Raw genomic sequence first — 5180 nt, 5'->3', positions numbered from 1 at the left:
TCCCGATCACTGGCTTAATCACCTGTGCTGGCTTCTTTCCTGCTTCTTGGGGAGTGAAAACTTTGTGATACTGAAAGAACGAATGCCTGTGATCCCATCCTTTCCATTTGGGCAGTCTCCTATTATTGTCAATTCTCCCCTTGCTCTAACAAGTGGCTTCCGCTTCATCACAAAGCATTCTGTGCTCACATCTCCCTTTGTCCCAGTGTAGAGTGGAACAGAGCAGAGTTCCTCCCTGCCCACATTGTGCTGACGCTGAAAGAGCACAATCATCAGGTGGGAAGGAAAGATGGCTTTTGAATGAGAACAAGTGCATCCCAGCTCAATGCGATGCTTCATTTAATTAGGAACCAGTTGGCTCTGGTCACCATGACTGAGTTCCTCTTTTCATAGGAAAGCAGAACTCACTCTTCATTTGTGTGAGAAGTGGAGAGAGACAAGGAAGAATGGAATAGAGTTTGAAATAGAAAGCAGCTTCTTACAGAGGAGAATCACAATGGGCAAAAATGCATACAGGCTGAGCATCCCTAATCTGAAAACCCAAAATGTGAAACTTTGGAGGGCCAACATCATGTCACATGTGGAAAATTCTACACCTGACCTCATGTGATGGGTCATGGTCAAAATAAAGGCATGCTAAAAATATTGTAGCGGGGCCAGCATTGTTGCACAGCAGGTTAAGCTGCCACTTATGATGCTAACATCCCATATCGGAGTGCCAGTTCAAATCCTGGCTTCACCACTTCCAATCTAGTTCCCTGCTAATGCACCTGGGAAAGCAGAAGATGGTTCAAGTGCTTGGGCCCCTGCACCCAACTGGGAAAACCAAATGGAGTTCCTGGCTCTGCCTTCAGCCTGGCCCTGACTTGGTTGGTTGTTTTGGCCATTGGGGAATGAACCAGTAGTGGAAGAGATTCTCTCTCTCTCTCTCTCTCTCTCTCTCTCTCTTTCTCTCTTTACCCCTCAGTCACTCTGTCCTTCAAATAATCTTTCTAAAAGTATACATATATGTATGTATGTATATGATGAGATGTACAAGTGAGTTTCCATCAAGCTCTTTACAATTGTCTATAATGCTCTGCACTATTTAGCACCTGCCTAGCTGATCACTTGCGACCTTCTTGTAAATAGAAGTTTCATAAAGTAGTACCTGAAACCACTTAAAATCACATCACTCCCAAGAAGCATTAATATGTAAGTGCTTTGCTCATCTTCTACCATTCATTCTGCACCTTCTCTCCCAAGCCAAAAACAGACCTATGTGCTTATACTTCAAAAAGTTCACAGAACACTGAATTAAAATATAAACTTATCTGGTGCAAAAAAAAATTTGAAATCCATGCATAAAATGGATTTTCCAAAAGTTCATGAAAATGCATATTATTGAAAAAACCATGCATGGATTTCAAAATTCTTTTGTACTAAAATAAGCTTATCTTTTAATTCCACTCATTTTCCAGCCATATATAATTATTAAAAAATCACTCCTAAACAGAATCAATGCATTTTTTGATAATGTATAAGAACAGAGGAAAGGAAGAGTGAGATATATGGCTTCAGGGAATCAGAAATTGAAGTTGATAATCTTTTACATACCCTCATGAAGTGTATCCTACAGGGCTTTCCAGCCACAAAATGCCATTGTCAAGAGCTGCAACCTTTCATGTCTCCCTTTAAATTCATATTCCATACCATTCATTATGCCCAGTGATTCAGAACCAACTTTGAGTTAGCCTAGCCCATTTACTTGGGTGTTTTTGTGTCTCTGCATATCTCTGTGTATGGTATTTCGGGGTCATTTGGATTCTTGGCTCCCTTCTCTTTATCTTCCTTCCTCTGAGTTTACAGATTGACTAAGAGCCTTGGCTTTGCTTGGGATTCAGGAGGTGTGAACGCACATCCATTAGTCATAACGAGTTGCAAACTAATAGATTCAAATTGAACTGGTTTATGTAACACAGGGAAAGTGTTACATTATAAAAGCCAGCAGTGGAGTTGATTTTAGCTCCCCCCCCCCCATCTCTTTCTCTAACGCTACCTAGGTATCTATATCTCTTTATCTCCCTTTCCTTTTCCCATACCTTGTTCTGCTGAGTGTGTTTCCTGTTCAACTGAGACCTCCTTACGTGACCTCTGAAAGCCATAGTCTTCCATCTTTATAAGACTAGCACAGAAGGAACTGACTTCCTTCCAATCTCCCCAATAAATGTCCAAATGTTAATTCTAATTATATTTGTTGGGGCACATACCCAATCCTGAAAAAAATGCTGTCAGAATAAGGAGATTGAATGAACTGATTGGTCAGGCTGGTCACTGACCTGACTCTGGAGCTGAAGGTGGGTCAGCTCATGATTTAAGAGAGGAAAGATGCACTTCCCAGATGAGTCTCTGGAAGCTATCATGAGAGGAAGAACTAATGAATGCTAAGAGGAGGAAAAGAAAAAGCCAGAAATCTCCCTTCAGTTTCTGCATTTGAGTGTGCCAGTTTAGTGGAGCTAATAGCTTTCCACTATTTGAGAAGGAGATCAAGAAAGAAAGGCCCCAGAACCAAGTTTCAGGGTGAAATGTTTGGCTTCTTTCCTTTTAGTTCATTGCTCTCTTGGGGCTTCCAGAGAGAAGAGAGAAGATGATGGTGAGAGACGAGAGAACAGGGAACATTTGTTCTCAATCTTTTGTGAGAGCAGTGAAATCAGATGTTAACAAAGGCAAAAATGATAGATCCAGATTACAATTATTGACAAGACTGTGGGGCTGTTCTAGCAAATGGTCTGCACTTGGTTTCCCCTTCAGAAAATTATTAATTATAGGCACAAAAAAGTAAGTTGGAACTGAATTGTAAGTGCTATACAGGTGACTATAGTTAGGATTTAAACTTCAGATTCCAGCTTTGTTTTGGATATCAGAAAGGAACTATCAATAACTCATTTAAACTTTTTTTTTTTTGACAGGCAGAGTGGACAGTGAGAGAGAGAAAGAGAGAGAGAGAGAAAGGTCTTCTTTTTCCATTGATTCACCCCCCCAATGGCCGCTGCGGCCAGTGCGCTGTGGCCGGCGCACCACGCTGTTCCGAAGCCAGGATCCAGGGGCTTCTCCTGGTCTCCCATGCGGGTGCAGGGCCCAAGCACTTGGGCCATCCTCCACTGCACTCCCAGCCACAGCAGAGAGCTGGATTGGAAGAGGAGCGACCGGGACAGAATCTGGCGCCCCGACCGGGACTAGAACCCGGGGTGCAGGAGCCACAGGCGGAGGATTAGCCTGTTAAGCCAAGGCGCCGGCCAGTAACTCATTTAAACTTGAATTCCATCTCTTCACTTCTCCAATTTCAAGGTCATTTTTATGAACAAGTGTTGCTATATTTTCATAGCCAGAAGAAATTTTGTCAAAGTGCTTTGCAGTGGATTTTTTTGTTGTTGTTATTCTGTTTGCTTTGCTTTCTTTTCATTTGCCCCTTCCCAGTGCCCCATCATCTGAGGGTCAGTTCATTGCCATAATTTCATCCAAAGTTCTGCAATTTGCATCTGCATGAGGAACATTTATGGAAACAATAAGTTTTCTCTTCCCCTAGCACCAAGCAGAATTTCTAAAAACAATAATAAAAAATCCTACTAACCTCATCATTGTTATGATCAAAGCCACTAACTATAGAACAGAAACTTAATGTGACATACTCACCATTATTGATGAGCATTAACAAGGTGTCTTGTTCTCTGCTAAGCACTTTAACTGTGTTCCCACAAGTTCTGTAGCAAAACTAGGAGATAAGCACTTTTTTTAATGCTCACATTAAAAATGAAGAAAACAGAGACACGGAAACCAATACGTGCATCAGTAGATGCAGGGTGAGGGTCTTTCTGACATGCTCAGTCCTCCTCTCACCAAATTTACATATCGTTGTTCCCTTCCTCTGCCTTTTGTGCTCACTCCAGCATTTACACCTGCTTCTCTCTATGCCCAGTGCCTTCTCGGGAAAGCCATGTTCTCAGAGCATAATCTTAACACCCATAAAAGATGAGCTGTACCTGCCTGGCTAACTTCTACTCATGCTCTTAGAACAAAAGTCACCTCCTCAATGCTAATCATCCAGAGTACCCACTTTCAGTGGTCCCTACTCTTAGCAACCTGTCAAGGGTGGTCATCGCTTACCAACATTGTTTTCCACTAGACTTAACATAGTGTTCAGCTTTCATCCAGCCTTGTGTCCTTAGCTTTTAGCTCAGTTTTAGTCATCTACTACATAACACTGAATAAAAGAGTAATTCTTTTACTAGGTGGGTAACAGTTTGTCCTGGAACCAGAACTCAAAGCAGTCTCTCAGGATTGAGAAATGATTGCCTTTTCTCAACTCCTCCTTTTGCTAAACCCTATTTCTTTGATTTAAAAACTATGGTTCTGTCTCAGATATTATTTTCTTAACTACCTATTGTAGTAGGGAAAATAATCGAAAAATTTCAAGTGGACCAATTATAGAGAACAGGGATATGTGAATATTCTGATAAACTATAGCATGCATATCCTATCTAATAAAGACATTTATGTCCCTTGGATTAAAAGACCAAAAATCTTTACCAGAAGTTCCAGATACTCAAGAGAAACCAGGGAAAAAATGATTTTTAGGTTCATCTCTCATACTTTTAAAATCATGCCCAAAGTATATGACATTGCACAAGTTGTTTAACCTCTCCATGCTTCAGTTTCTTCATCTGTAAAATGGGGACAGTGTTGGAACCCGAATAAAAATGATGCTGTGAGAAATAAATTATTTGATGTTTATGAAGCACTTAAAGTAGTTCTTGGGGGTGTGCTTTGGCCTAGAAGTTAAAATGCCCATGTCCCATATTAAAGTTTGATGACCACCTTTGGCTCCCAATTTCAGCTTCCTGCTGATGCAAACACTGGGAAGCGGCAGGTGATGGATCAAGTAAATGGGTTTCAGCCACCCATGTGGGAGAACTGGATTGAGCTCCCAGTTCCTGGCTTCAGCTTGGCCCAGCTCCAGCTTTTGAAAGCATTTGGAGTGACCCAACAATTTGGCGCTCTGGGGCTCACTTGCTCTCTCTCATCTCTCTGTGTGTGTCCCTCTGCCTCTTAAATAAATTTTTAAATTAAAATTTAAGAAACAGTAGTTCTTGGCACATGGTATTTATATATATTTGAACATGTGCCATCTTATCTGATATTTA

The sequence above is a fragment of the Lepus europaeus genome, chromosome 19 (assembly GCF_033115175.1).
Source record: "Lepus europaeus isolate LE1 chromosome 19, mLepTim1.pri, whole genome shotgun sequence".
Lineage (NCBI taxonomy): Eukaryota > Metazoa > Chordata > Mammalia > Lagomorpha > Leporidae > Lepus > Lepus europaeus.
The sequence above is the reverse complement of the archived record's forward strand: the minus strand, read 5'-3'. Positions refer to the sequence as shown.